Source organism: Fukomys damarensis, unplaced genomic scaffold (genome assembly GCF_012274545.1).
Source record: "Fukomys damarensis isolate Sample0158 unplaced genomic scaffold, DMR_v1.0_HiC HiC_scaffold_15, whole genome shotgun sequence".
Taxonomy (NCBI): domain Eukaryota; kingdom Metazoa; phylum Chordata; class Mammalia; order Rodentia; family Bathyergidae; genus Fukomys; species Fukomys damarensis.
The window spans coordinates 6,784,109-6,800,224 of NW_022900927.1; the positions used below are offsets into that span (position 1 = coordinate 6,784,109).

The 16,116-nt window shown below is 37.3% G+C and overlaps 1 long non-coding RNA gene and 1 pseudogene across 1 annotated transcript in view; one reads left to right on the forward strand and one right to left on the reverse strand.

Moving 5' to 3' along the window:
• The window catches only part of LOC104872207, a 23,486-nt pseudogene extending 14,447 nt beyond the window's left edge, over nt 1-9,039 (reverse strand).
• A 745-nt stretch (nt 9,040-9,784) lies between these two features.
• LOC117286136 overlaps nt 9,785-16,116 on the forward strand; it is a 29,357-nt gene continuing 23,025 nt past the window's right edge. The window contains exon 1 of the long non-coding RNA XR_004517239.1: nt 9,785-9,979. This is a non-coding gene — a long non-coding RNA (uncharacterized LOC117286136). The remainder of the gene's footprint in view (nt 9,980-16,116) is intronic.

Sequence of the window (16,116 nt, forward strand, 5' to 3'; positions counted from 1 at the left end):
CTCCCGCGCAGGCCGGGAGCTCGCGCGCACGCCGCCGGGTGATCGCAGACCTACAAACACTTTAACATAGTGTTCAAATCTTAAAACACGTTTTAAAAACTTTACAACCTTTGCAGACAGTCCTACAAGCTATCAGAAAATCTACAAGGTAAATTCTAACATTGTAGCAGCTGCAGAGGAGAATTTTAGTACAGTAACAGGTCTTTACAGTTCTGTAAGATGGAGCCAACCCTGTATTTTCTTCACGAGATAAAGCCAAATTTGCAGAACTTGATCGTTCCTGCTTACAATGGTTAGATTTTGGAAAACTAGAAATGGAGCTAGTGGGATTCCAAGAAAGCTCTGTCTGGGAAAAGAATGTCTATGACCTGCATGCAACACATGAGAAGAGAGAGAAGACAGAGTGTGAAGGGAGGAGAAGGGACAGCACTATTGGAAGGGCTGAAAATGAAATCCCTACAGCATGGAATTCTCTCCAAATAATTTTGTCAATGAAAATACTTGCAATTTCTTTTCTTGCTTTGTTTCTATCATCTTACACTTTTAAGCAGCTGTTTTCAGCTTGGATATATCAAATCTGATACAAGAAGCAGATTCGCACACGACCTTAGTGTTGCATGTGTTGCTCTTAAATTAATGAACTATGAGCCAAAGTTTGACGAATTATCAGCATGAATACAGCAGTAAAAATCACATTACAGTAATTGTGCAAAAGCACGCCAAATGCAAACTTTGCCTTTCAATAAAAGCTGTTTGTGTATTATTGAAAGTTCTCTTATTGTTTTTTCTTATAAGACAAAAAATGTTAATGTACGAGTTGTTTTTTTCTAAACTAAAACCTTACTATTCAGGTTTAATTGCAGTGTTGACACTATAAGGTAAATAAGTCAGTTTTGAGTTCCAGTTTGGGCACTTGGGTCTCTAAAAGTTTCACTATCACTGCACTGTGGGAACTGAGAAGGAACCTAGATTCCATTCTGCCCTCACCAATAGAAAGGGATAGAACCTCCCAGAGTGGGGCCACTTATGATGTAAATATCTGGGGGTGGGAAAGATACTTATTATTATTCAGAAGAATGGACTGCTATAAAAAGGTCAGAGGCAGAGGACAATCATTTCTGTCTACCTCTCACTTAGTTTCTTTCTTTAAGAATTGACTGTAAAAGGAGTTGAGGTATGTAAAAGCAGTTCTGCACATGAAAATGCATGACCCAAACAATATATCCATGAAACTGCCAGGAAATACAGCTAGAAGCAACCCTCTCCTGGCTTATGGAAAAGTAGTGTCATTTGGGAGAGTAAATGGATGTTCTCACATATTTTGTCGGTGTTTTTGTTTTGTTTTTTGGCACCGGAGATCGAACTCAGTACCTTGCACTTGTGAGACAGGTGGTGGAACCACTGAGCTAAATCCCTGGCCCTCACATATTTTGAATATATTATTCACAGTGTAATATTTCTCCACCTATTGAGAACTTCCAAAGGTTTTCCAATCTTCCTTGCTCTTCAGATGCAGACGTGTGTGCCTTAGATGTTCTCATTCATGAAACTGATCTGGAAGTAAACTACTCACGAGAACTGGCAGGGCACTGGGGCATCTGGGTTGCTGGCGGTACGGTGGCCAAGATGGGGTATTTCTTGGGATAATAATGGTAGAAGCAACCTCCTGATCAAAGAAAAATTTGAGTAGTTTTAAAATGAATGGGAGCAGCCAGTGTATTACTGGCCTGTCCTATGGTCTGGTTCTGGGAGCTGTCCCTGGTAACTTTGTCTATTCTTCCAGAGCTTTCTAATATTCTTTAATAAATCTCTTCTGCCTCAAATAATTAGAGTAAATTATGTTATTTGAAACTAAGAACTTTGACCAATAGAACAAGCTAGCTGTAGTAGATCAGGACTTGCTGCTTTACCTATCAAACTGTTTATATTCCTTAAGCTCATTATTCACATTTTCTTACTCCTTCTACAATTACTACTATGATAAAGGTATACAGATGAATATTTCTGTCTGCACAGTGCTGAATATTAAAGCTAGAGCAAGACACACTTAGAAGACATTATTGTTGTGGCTAAAATTATACAAGCAAGAGAATCCACAGGGGGAAAACTGCTTGTTCAGTTGCCCCACAACACCAGGGAATTCTCTTCAAGTTAAAGACTAAAAGCTCTGAACTGTGATTTACTAAAGTAGGGAAATTACTTTTGAGATAGACTACAAAAAGGAAATCAACTTCTCTTTATAAATGGATATCTCCTTGTTATTCTGTTTGCTCTAGAGAACAAGGATTATTTGCAAAGTTCTGTATTTTACTTAAATTTTTGATGTCCCAAGTAATGTTCCAAGAGTAACGCAGCTTAACAGAAACAGAAACCAATGACATGCCATCAGTAGTAGACATGCAGAGGAGAAATATGGCCTGTGAAAGGAAATTTGCAATAAGCGAAATCATATCTAAGTTATGTTACTTATTAGCTGTGTGTGACCTTAGGCAAGTCCTTTAGCTTCTCTGAGTTTCATTTCCTCCTCTGTAACCTGAAGGCAATAATCATAGGACCTTACTCACAGACTTATCATTATGCTTAATTAAAAGAGTATTATGGTTTTTTGTTGCTTCATTAGAAATAAATTCTGGCTTACTGAAGCAGAAAAAAGAATTAGGAAAAGGAAGCTTTTGAGGTGCTCACAGAATTGATAGGACAGTAAAACAACCAGAGTCAGAAAATGAGCAGGTGTTAAGAGAAGTCAGGGAAAAGAAAAGAAAGTCAAACTCACCACTAGGAATGGTTAGTTGGGATGGCCCCACTGTCTCCACCTCTGCCCATTCCCCACCCTAGTTCCTGCTCCTGCTGCTGCCGGCTCTGTCAGATACCGATGCCCGGGCCTCTTCCCAGCATCATTGCCTCTCCTTGGAGCACTGAAATTGAGTTAAACCTGCTCATGAGGGACAACTGTTACACATTTAGGAATTTTGTATCCTGGATGTTGAAGAGTTTGTAGTTTGAAGTCAGCCATAGTAGGAGTTATTTATACTATGAAAAATTGGCAAACACTACAAATCACGGCTGCTGGGTTTTACGTCACTTCATTTTCCCAGAGAGTGTTTTCCAGCACTTGTCTGCCTCAAATAACAAATCCTGAGGGTGAGCGCTTAATTAGCTGAGTCTAAGACACATGAGTGTATTTTAGCTATGAGGGCAGGAGGAAGGAGAGACTGGCCTGTCAGGCTGTAGTAGGAAGAGGGCTTCTCTCTTAACACTACTAAAAAAGCTGGAGGATTCTCCCGCAAAATATGAGGGATGCTGAATGGCCTTCCCAGATCTTAAATATTCTCCATGGTATGTAAAGGGCTCATCTATCTACATCTGTGCTTTACCTTGTAACAAGAATCCAATACATTTTTGTGTCCCTTCTCCTTTGTTTTCTTTCTTTCCTCCACTTTTTGCCACGTGTAATCTTTTCTTTTCTGTTTGATGTATGCTCTTAAGTACTAGTCATAACAAAAATAAAGCTTCAATAAATCTTTGCCTTAAGAGATATCCAATTAAGTTATAAGATCTTCTCAGAAGTTCCAACTTTAAATTGACAACTATAACATTATGTTTCTTGTAAGGGAAATTAGCGTCTTTAGATAGAATCATTATTGTCTTAAAATCTTCACACTTAAGAAGTTTGGATACAGAAATAATGAAATACATACAAACACCTGAAACCAAGATAAAATTTTTACTAGGATACTGAAGGTCTTTCTGTTTACTGAATTGTCTAAAATTTTTATCAGAAGAATTTTTATTAAAAGAAAGTACAGAGAGAATCTTTCAAGTAAGAGGAGATGACAGGCAGCTGGTATTATTTTTTCTTCCTAATTAACAAGTTCCTAGCCATTAGGTTAGGAACAAAAAAAAGTACAGATAAAATCTTTTTCGTGGAAAAATCTTCCATGTCAGCTACAAATGATTTGGGTTAGGGCTTGAATTAAGAAGAAAATTATGTTTTAATAATTCAAATTATATGGTAAAACATTTCTTTCCATGTAAATCTTGTTTAATTATTCATGTTACACATTCATCCTTCTATGTTTATAATAACTGGAAGGAGGCTGAACTCACTGAACTCACATTTGAACTTAGGAAAACTTGTCACTGTTCAGAGTCAGTTTTAATTTCTCTAAATGAATCAAAGAAAAGGACTTTTTTCTGGGTGATTCTTCTTTCTTTCTTTCTTTTTTTTTTTTGTACCTGGGATTGAACTCAGGACCTTGCACTTGTGAGGCAGGTGGTGGAACCACTGAGCTAAATCCCTGGCCCAATTATTCATTCTTAAATAGGACTGGAAGTTCCTTATCTGCAGCTTTTATTCTGTTGCAAAAGGAACTGGTAAGTGACACACAAAGACACAGAAGTGGGTGAAACAAGAACTTTTACTTTGACAGCAAAGGGTTGACCTGCACCACGAGTTGTGCCATATGACTAACCAAGGGCTGGGTTACAATCTACCTTTCATAGGAGTTTTACAATCACGACCTCATTTTAGGTAGTTTGATAAGACAGTCCAGTTCTCTCAGTTCCCATCACAGATATACAATCATGGTCAAAAGACAATTTAATTTTAACCCAAGTGTAGCATCTTCTTTGTGGTTAGGATGTTTATCTTTAGGATCCACCTCATCAGCTATTCTAGCCCACAAAAGTGGGGGTTGGGGTTAGGAAGACATGACTGGTGACATTCCCTTCCTCTTAACTCTTTTATAGTCATGTGACTTAGAGGAAGTTTAGAGTTTAGGATCTAAGTGTACTTTGCTTGTAAGGTATGGCAGTTATCTTAGTCTGAACATCTGGTCTCACCCTGGGGATGCAGCTAAGCACCTCCAGCATCTGTTAATCTTATAACATTTTAAACTGGGGCTACGTGCCTTCAAAGTTTGTAGTTCATGATGAAACCTTTGGTATTGCTGTCCTAAGAAACAAGCAAAGCAGAGCAAATTACACAAGTGAAAGACAGGAGTTATTCTATATTTCCTTAACATTTTGTAAGTTTCTATTTACGGAAGTTCTCTTTATCAGTTCAAGTATTTGGAAGTGATCCTGCAAGACACAGCTGAAGCTGAGGGCATGATGACCTTGGCTTGGCTGCTGGGAGGATCATAGATTCCCCTTAACCCTGGTTAGTGCAGTGGTCTGAACTAGTCCTCTGCTTCCCAGCTCATTCAGTTTCCTCATCCGAAAAATAAAGCTCTGTCTAGAAGCCCCTTGTTATTTCCTTTCTTTTCTACATTTTGCAGTCTGATTATTAATTTTAATACCATCTCTTAGTCGAAAAATACATGAAATAATTTTCAGTTCATCTGGACACTAATGAAAACTTAGTAAACAAGCCAGGAGAGAATTTCCATTTATGGATGCCCAGTCAACACCTGCTTAACAGAAATCCCCTTCTGACCTTTTTCAATAAATAAACCCTTATTTTTGGTAGTGCTGCCTTGGGAATGGCATCTCTATAGAGACCACTGTTTGGGTGAACATTTCCCTTGTGAGTGAGCATTCTGCACATTTATATGATAATTAATTGATAGAACAGGTAGATCTTTCCAGATCTCCAAGTCTTTTTGTCAGCTTGCATGTCAAATTCTAAAGTAGTACAACACCTGAATAGGTGTGCAAGCCAAGAGGTATGGGGTTGTCATGACAACTGGGAAATGCCATGTCTCCTCACAAATGTTAATTCTATCTTTGCGGGATTTTAGAAACCAGTAGTTATTAAATTTTTTTACTTTGGTAGAAATGAAGTCACATTTTGGATTTTCCATAAGAATTTAAAACCTTTAAAACTGCACCACCATTTGTGGTGGTTGTTGCTCTTGTTATGTTTCTTCCTCTTCTAACACTCCAACCTGAGTGCTTCAGAGTTGGGTGTTCTACTGGAAATCATATCACTTGTGGAGGTGTCAGGGCAACCCTTTGAGTATGGGTCTGGAATAGTGAAGATCAACTATAGATGTATATTGTCATTTCTTTCTCTCCCTGTAGCCCAGGCATGATGATTATGAAAGCCCCTGTGTACCACCTATTTTATGGAAAAGGGTGGTGCAATAAACTCTGAATGTTTTCTGTTGGCTCATCAGCAACAACCAGTCCTACCAAGTGGAATTTGCCTGAATTCCAATTGAAATATGACTGAACCAAGAAGCAAAATGATTCTATGTTCTGGTTTGGAAATCCCAGCAAAATTTGTAACAGGCAAAATGATAGGAACTATGCCTTGTTGTTTCTTGTTGTGAAAAAGGTGATGTGTTGAAATTACTTCCAATCTGAACCAGCCACTTTGAAATGTTAGGTTAATAGGGAAGTTTTGCATCAGCGTTGTTCAGAACTTCCTGATGCAAAACTGTGTTCTAGGTAGCTTTTGTCCCTTTCAAAGGGGCCAGTTTTATTTCTCACCCTGAAGTGCTCCCTGTGTTCTGAGAAGTGGAGCATGCTCTGCTCTGAAGCATATGCTGTCCCTACTCTTCAGGAAGGATGGAGAAAAGAGCCCAAATGGACACACACATTTTTTAAAAACATCTTGGAAGCAGTGTGGTGCCTCTAAATTCACTGGATGCTTGCTCACTTTCTATTTCCTGTGTAGATTCATTCTCAGACTGGAAGCAACTCACACATTCAGATTAATTCCTGAGTCATGCTTGCCTTCTTCTCTTGAAAACAAATCACAAAATCTGCACACTGAAAGCTGGAGTTTAATTATGTTTTTCCATCTAAGTGCTCCAGGATAAAATGTTCTATGAAGATTAACTGTGATGAAACCACTTCTGATTTATTAGGTAGGCTGCACATCCCAAATCATGCAGAGAAAAGAAACAATAATAAAACAGCAAAATTGCGATCATTCATTAATATCCATTAGATTCTAGGTATTTTGCATATATTAACCTCATTTAATCTGTACAGCAATTCTATGATTTTGATTTGATTTTCAGAGGAGGGACTTGCTTCACAGATTAACTTGTTTAGGTCGCGCAAGCAGTCTTTAGAGCTGGTGTTGAGGTATAAATGTGCGTTAGACTGACTCCTAAGGTAGACAGTGCTGCACTAAACAATGCTGTGTCACTAGCCAATAAATCATATGGCATGGCATGTTTTTGCTTACACCTGTGAGTTTAATAAGTATTTTTAATGTTTGCATTTTCCAAAACGGTGGCTTTATTACAGATAAGGTGACTATAAACTTTCATAGTAATGGGGAGGCAAACTCTGGATGAAAAAACACTGAATGGTAATCAATAGGAACAATATGTGGAAAGGTGAAAAGATATTTCTTATTAACACAAGGTGATTATGGCTTGGGATATATAAGCTCATCTTTCAGTATTTATTGAAATGCCAACACAAGCAGAGTCCTATATTATAGTCCTTAGCAAAACTCAGTATAAATTACTGGCTAACCACTAGTAGTGGAAGTTTCAGTTTTTATGAAGTACAGCTATAAATTCAGTGATTTTGGAATCTGTCATGGGAATCTGTCACTTACTAGTATGAAAGAAGACATTTTGAGAAAATAGTAGGCATGAAATTTTAGTTAGACCATCTTCCTCCAGTTTTTCTGACAAATAGGATGAAGAGAAGTGTTGTAAAGCAACTGCACTGCATAAGAAAAGGGGTGCTAGTTACACAGATTTTGTTGCAAGTGTGCCCCCAGATTTGCACAACGGGGAAGAACCTTATGAACCGGGAGGAACCCTAAGAATCTCCTCTACTTAAACATGTGCTATTTCTGGTTTCTTTGCTTCACTGAGCAACCGGATGGATGGTGATAGTTAGTGAAATGATAGTTAGGGAAGAAATGCAGTTGTTAGGGAGAAACCCAAGAGTTCTTCTGTGCAAGGCCAACTTTGAGAAGTTGAACCTGCTTTTGAATACACTAGACTGGGCCTGAAGGGAAAGGTGAAGCTTTAGAGAGAATGTGGGGAGTTGTCAGTGCACTGAACAGAATGAAGTGCTTCAAAGAAGAAGGATGAAGAGAGAAGAGGTCCCAGGACTAGACCTATGTCCTCTATCATTTAGAGGTCAGGAGAAAGCAGCAAAGGAGGTTGAAAAGGGGAAGAGCGAGGTGCAAGTTTAATGTCCTGGGGTGGAAGACAAGTGAGAAGGTGCTTCAAGGACAGAGAAATGCTGAGACAGGCCCTGCTGAAAGAAGTCCCATGGATTCTCCTGTGCATTTTGTAAATATGCTTCCTTCTCCTTATGCCCACGACCACCGCCCTAGTTTAGAAATACAGCAGACTTTCAGGTTTCCCTGGCCTCCTGCTCCAGCTTCTCACAATCTCTGCTTAAATATTATCCCTAGGGTGAGTTGTTTCTCTAAATACACTGTTCTGTCACACTGCAGCTTAAAAGTAGGCAACAGCTATTGTTCATAGACGGTGATCCTAACTCCTTAATATTTCTTTTGAGACTTTTTATCACACAGAACTCCCTCCCCACCCACTCTATCTCCCACACAGCCTGTGCTATACCTCAATGAATCACTTCTAATATACTGTACTTCCTTTGGGCTACTGACTGAAATACTTTTCCCTCACCTAGACCTTTGAACACTTCTCCATATACAAGTCTCAGTTCTAGAATTAACTCCTCTGTAAAAGTCTTCCCCTAAACAGATTAAGAATTGCCCATTCTACCATCTTACAACTTCCCATATGTACCTCAATTATAACACCTATTTGTATTGCAACTGCTCTTTATTAGTATGATGGCACCTTTAAACCATGAATTCTTCAAGAGTGGGGATCATGCCATTTATTTTGAATGTTCCCAGTGTCATGTATAGCACTGAATTCTTAGGAGAAGCTCCATACACATATATTGAAAAAATGAGACCCCCCAAAGATTTCATGAGCCTGCATTTCTCTATTTACTATACTTTAACAATTCTCACTCTGACTCTGTATTCCCTCCTCAGCCCCTGTCCCTCTTCCCGTTAGGCCCCTCCTAAAACTCACAGTTAGCTACTCACCTGGCTGCTACCTGCATTTTGGGGGCCAACATATTGGATACCCAAATACTACTAGATTGTCAGCTACTGGTGGTTGTTCTGTTTGTGATTCACCAGAGGCCATTTCCCTCAGGGGCTCAAAATCATGACTCATGTGGGTAGTTCTTTACGTTAGGAAAAAATTCTGCTCATCCTTGTTTCTAATGAGAAGCCCGGCACTGACTCACTTTAATTAAACTAATTTAGGACTTGTCAAAGTTCTCCAAGATACAGATAGTACCTTGGAATATAAGAAAAGCTACTCTGTGAAGACTCCACAATTTTATTAATGCAATTTTTAAAGAAAATGCCTCATATAACCCAGCAATAACCCATCTATGATAAGATATGAGGAGGGAAGCGGAGCATATCTTATTTTAGAGTTGAAATAGTTTGATATAATGATTTATACTACAAAGTCAAATTCTGGTGTTTAAGTAAAATATACTTTAATATTTTCTTGGCACTAGGTTATGTAATAGTAGGAATGCCATAATATCTGTCTTGTTTTCTTTTGTCTTTGAATCTCAAAAAAGACTATTTCAAGAAATCTACTACTGAAAGACTCAAAGGATAAAAATCCAAGGTTCTGGGCGTTACTAAAACAGAAATTTTGACCTTTTGGAGGTCAGCTATTTTAGCCTTCCCTTTGTATTTTTCCAGGAGTAACTGAAACATTCCAGAAGAATGAGAATCTGTCCTATTTTTAGAAGTCTGGAAAATAAGTCTCCATCAACAATCATTTGGTTGTGTGGTGACTCTACAAGTTCTTTCTTATGTCTTCTCTAAGACCCGCAGGCTTCTACTTCAATTCTTGCTTTCTTCCAAACCTGGACAACACCATCCATGTGATTACATCTTTATGTTGTGATGCTCTTGGATTTACCAAACAGAATTCTTGATTCCAATGGACTTACTCAGGAAACTTATCCTCTCTCCTCACAGAAGTCTGAGGTAAGAGGGGCTCTGAAGTTGTTTGGCTTGGTGACTCAGCACCTTTCGAAATGTCTTGCATTTTACCTTAAACTATCCGCACAACTTGCTTCAGTCCAAGTATGGGACAAGATCTAGTGTATATCCACACAGGACAAAATCCAGAGGGAGAAGAGGGGTCAGTTTTGCCTGTGTCTCCAACTTAGAAGGAAATAAACCTTTTCTAGAATTCCTCAGCAGACTTCTTTTCATGTTTTCAATCAGAATTGGCCATTCTTGAACCAAATATTGACAAGGGGAATGAAATGACCATGACTGACTAATCATAGGCGGGATGAACTGCAAAGGCCATTACACATATCTATCATTCCTTCTAGTATTTTCCTTGGATCTCAGGCTCTCTCTTATACCCTAAGTTATGTCCTCCACTAATAGTAAAAGAACCATGAAGGACAGAAAGACAAAAAGACAAACAGATCAGAAAGTGGGAATGATTTAAGATTGTAATAAGGATACAATTTGTAAGTTAGAGAATAGAATTTATTAAAAGTACACTTTCCCACACTTACTAAATAGTTAAATCATGTGATTTCAGAGTTCCCATTTAACCATCAAACATGATCTGACCAATAAGAACATTGGCAATGAAATCGGAAAAGCTTGTGTATCTTTAGTTCAATTATTTTAATTGTATGGAACCTCAGTTTCTTTGTCTGAAAAACAGAAATAATCACAAGCATTTTGTGGGGTGTTGTGAGTACACAAACATTATACAACCAATACATCACACCTGACACTTTGCATGTAAGTAAATAATAAAATACAATTGCCTTAATAATAAAGTGAAGGAATTGATGATGTTGGGAAAGCCATCAAGAAAGAAAGAATGTTTCTCAGTAGTTCAAGTAGTCAGTCATTAAGCTATCATTTTCTTCTTATGGATACTTAACATGGTAGTAGATATTCTGAAGAATATTTGAAGAAAAGACTGTAATGCTTGTTAAAATAAAGATTATGCTCTACACTTCTTCACCTTCTTTACCTCTTTCTATTCCTTGGTGGCTACCTTTTCCTCTCCCGATAGGAAGCATATCACCTGACAAAGGTAAGTAGCTGATAAGTACTTGTGGATTGGCTTAGTGATTAAAATGACACAGCAAGACACCGGGCAATAGTCGGGTCCTTTTGCAGCAGTGCTCTGTTGAAGGTGATGAAGGATGTGTACAAGCCAGTGTAAAACCGGTGAAGTGGTGGCACTTTGTCTTTGCTATGAGCTGGCTGTAAAATCAGCGGAAGTTAAACCCAAGAAAGTCTGAAAGAATCTAGATGATATATATTCCCTCATTTGGGATGTGTAGAGTGATTCATTTTCATTGACATTTTCATTCTACAAAATCGGTCATTTTTTCACTACTTCAAGCTTCATAGCCCTACTCCTAGGATTAAATGTGATTCACTAAATACATTTAAGGACTTCTAGTCAGGGGTTAAAATATCTAGAACGGAAACTGACACACAGTAAGTGCTCAATAATTTCTCCATCCTCATAGTTTTAGGTGGCAAATGTTTCAGTTATTTCCAAAAATAACCTCTTTTTACCACTTCTGTACCTCTTGCCTCAGCATTTCCATAGGATGGGCCTTTGGTTATGGATAATGATAGTTCCTTCTATTGATACAGTGCTTTATGGTATGTAAAGCAATTTCAAGTAAGTACATAATTGCATTTGACCAGCACATGAATCCAGTCAGGTGGGTATTATTAATCTCTATTTTTCAGGTAGAAAAATTGAGCCTCAAAGATCTTAAGTTATTTGCTCTTAAATGACTTAAACTTGAATTTTTTGATTTATGAAAGAAGGAACAAAAAGGCAGAAGGAAAGTTTTGATTAATTTTTTTAAAAATGATATTATCCTGACAGGCCTACTGTGTTAGACGTTCCTATTTACCTCCCAAATAGGTAAATTTGCCACAAGATGAAAAGACTAACTTCTTTAGCCCTTCACTTCTATAAGTCTTTAAAAAACTCTTGGAGCACCCCCTCCATGTGTTCATAGAGTTATGTTTGTGAAATCTGTTAGCAAAAAGAACTATCTTCATAACTCCAAATTGTACAAACTTCAGCTTATAAAACTTGGCTTTGTTAACTGCTCTCAAATAACAAAGATGGTTTTAGGTAGGCATGCTGGTATCCAATTGAGAGACTACAGTTTTGGCCAATGACAGTGTTTGTATTTCAGGAATTCTAAATACAAGGGAGGTGGGCATACCTTTCTTTTCTCTCTCTCTCTCTTTCATTCTTTTTCCATCCAGGTATTTGGAACATGGATATAATGGTTGGAGCTTTTCCTGTCCTCTTAGGCCATGATAATGAAAGGCTCATATGAGGAATGGTGTAGGGAAGAACTGTAGAAGGTTGTGTTCTCAATGACTACAATTTTTGTCTTGGATTTCCAATTGATTACTTTTAAGTAGGAGAAATAAAGCTTCTACTATAGACTTATATCTTCACCTTTGGGATAATGAAAATCCGTAAATGTTTTGAAAGTGGGATGAGGTAAAATCAGATAGTTTTTAAAAAATTATATTCTAGTAGTATTCCATAGTGGTATTCTAGTGGTATTTTATAGCATAGAGGTACCATGTAGTGTGCTTAACCTCTTACTAACTAAAGGATATTTTGATTGTTGCCAGTTTGGGGTTTTTACAAATAAAGATATTATAACCAAACATGAACAGACTTTGTGAAGACACATACATTTTTATTCTCTGGGGGAAAATGACCAGAAGTGTGATTACTGGACCATGTGGTACATGTTTAGTTTTTTTCTTTTAATTCACTGTTTATTGGTACAGTTTAGGTATACATTATGATCACATTCATCATTGGGAATCTGTACCTGTACTAGATATATCTTGGTTGTTGTTTTTTCCCTATTCCCTTTCCCTCCCTTTTACCCCTCCACCCTTGCCTAAGGCCCAACAGGGAAGGGGAAGTAAGGAGGTGGGGGAATGAGGGGAAGGAACAAGACAAGGATGCTCACTATCACTACTCCTGTTCAACATAGTTTTGGAAACATTATCCATAGCAATTAGACAAGACAAAGAAATAAAATCAATAAAGTTAGGAAAGGAAGAAGTTAAACTGTCATTGTTTGTTGATGACATGATACTTTACATAGAAGACACAAAACACTCCACCAAAAGACTTCTAGACTTAATTGACAGGTTCAATACAGTAGCTGGATACAAAGTAAACACTCAAAAATCTATAGCATTCTTGTACACAAATAACAGACTCACTGAGAGTGAAATTAGCAAAATAATTCCTTTCACAATAGCACACCCCAAATTGAAATATCTAGTAATCAATCTAATAAAGGAAGCAAAAGACCTCTACATTGAGAACTATGACACTGAAAAAAAGAGATTGAAGAGAATATAAAAAAATGGAAAGACATCCCTGGTTCCTGGGTAGGAAGAATGAATATAGCAAAAATATCCATAATTCCAAAACTGCTTTACAGAGTCAATGCAATCCCTATTGAAACTTCCACATATTTCACAGAACTAGAGAAAACAATGCAAAAATTAATTTGGATTATAGCAAAAGCAAAAGTGTAAAGAAAATAAAATCAGGCAATGGGGTTGTAAAGGGAAATAAAATAGCAAATAAAAATAGCAAAAGCAATTCTAGGCAACAGAGACATGGCAGGGGGGTATCACAATCCCCTCAACTTGAAACTATACTACAAAGCCACTGTGATAAAGACAGCATGGTGCTGACAAAGAAACAGACCCAAAGATCAGTGGAATAGATTAGAAAATGTAGGAGCAACTCCTGACTACTCAGCTACCTCATCTTACAAAGGAGCCAATCACCCTCACTGGATGAAAGATAGTCTCTTGGTGATGGAAACACAGGCTTTCAACTTGCCAAAGATTAAAAGTAGACCCATATCTTTCACCATTCACTAAACTAAAATCCAAGTGGATCAAAGATCTAAATATCAAAACAGAAACATTAAACTTGCTGAAAGTTAGGTTAGGTAATACTCTTGATATTGGCATAGGAAAAGACTTTATGAACAAATCCTCAGTAGCATGGAAACTATCACAAAGAATGAACAACTGGGATCTCATCTTATTAAAAAGCTTCTGCACTTCAGGGGAAATCCAAAAGAGCTAAAAGACAACTTACAATGTGGGAAGCAATTTTACCAGCTGTTCCTCAGAAAAAGGTCTACTACTTAGAATACATAAAGAATGAAAAAAAAGACAGACCCCCGCCAAATTAAAGACCCAATTAAAAAATGGGCATCTGAAGTGAACAGGCATTTCTCGGACAAACAAGTAAAAGCAGCAAATAAACATATAAAAAAAAGTTCAACATTACTGGTCATTTGAGAGTTGCAAATCAAAACAACAGCCAGATACCACCTCACCCCAGAAAGAATTGCTGCTATCATGAAATCAACTAATAACAAATGCTGGCAGGGTTGTGGGATAAAATGAACCCTTCTTCATTATTGGTGGGAGTGCAGACTGGGGCAACCACTGTGGAAATCAATATAGAGATGCCTCAAACAACTAGGAGCAGAATCCCATTTGACCCAGCTATTCCATTGCTAGGTATCTTCCCAAAAGAATTAAAAGGATCATACCATAATGATATATACTCACCCATGTTCATAGCAGCACAGTTTGTAACAGCTTAAACCTGGAAGCAGCCCAGTTGCCCATCAACTGGAGACTGGATAAAAAAGATGTGGTTTTTTTTTTTTTTGTTTTGTTTTTAAATAAAATGGAATACTATTCAGCCATAAAGAACGAGAAACTAGAGCTATTTATAGCTAAGTGGATGCACATTCTGGCCACACACTTAAGTGAAATTAATAAGACACATGTGTAAATACTGAATAGTATCTCTGGTGTGAAAAACTAAAATTGTAAATAAGGATCAAAATGTATAATTGATATTGTGTAATAGGAAGTGGGAGTAGTGGAGAGGTAACAAGGGAAAAGAAAAAAATATGAGAAAAGTAAAAACATGGAAACAAAGTCTTTGTAAACAGGGAAAGATGGAGTGGGTGAAGGGAGGGCCAGGGAATGGGGAAAAAATAAGAACCAAGGTATGTCATGTAAAGGTACAAGATCCCCATGACTGTAACTATTTTATACCTAAAATGTACCAATAAACTTAATGGGGGGAAAAAAGGAAAGAAGGGAAAGAAAAAAATATGTTTAGTTTTTTAGGTCATTGAAAAATTATTTTCCAGAGTGACTGTACCATTTTATAACAACAGCAGTGCAAGAGAAATTCAGTTCTTCTGTATCCTTACCAGCATTTAGTATTTTATATTAGCCACTCTAACACAGGTGAAGTGATATCTCATTATGGTTTTAATTTGAATTTCCCTAATGGCTAATGATGCATGATATGTTTTTATGTGCTTATTTGCCATCTGTGTATCCTCTTTTTCTAAATGTTTCTTCACATCTTCCACCCATTTTTTAAATGAATTATGTTTTTTTATTTTAACTTTTGGAAAACTTTTTTATCCAATATGGAAGTCCTTTGTCTGATATTTAGTTTGCAATATTTTCTCTCATTTTGTAGATTGTCTTTTCTTCAAGGTCTTTAGCAGAGACAAAGTTTTTAACTTTGATGAAATCAAGCTCACTGATACTTTTCCTTCATGATGTCTTATCAAAGAACTCTTCACTGAACTGAAGTCCCAAAGATTTCCTCCTGTAATACATGTAAACCTAGGGTCCATTTTGAAATTTTTTTAATGTGATGGCCAGGTTTAGATTAATGCTTTGGCCTATGTACATCAAATTGTTTCAGTCCACTTTTTGAAAATGCTATCTTTCCTCCATTGAGTTGAATTTGCACTTTCTCAAAAATCAGTTTTTTAGTTGTCTATTCTACTCCATTAATCTATGTGCTCCTTCCTTTGCCAATTTCACACAGTCTTGATTTCTGTAACTATCTAACAAGACTTGAAATCAGGTTGCACTTTCAGATCGTTCTCTTTTTCTCTGTCTCTCTACTACTACTACTACTTGACAAGGCCTGGCTTAATTTTTACCATTGCTGAGACAAAAAACCAAGCAATCAAGGCTAAAGGAGAAAAGGTTTATTTAAGTTCATA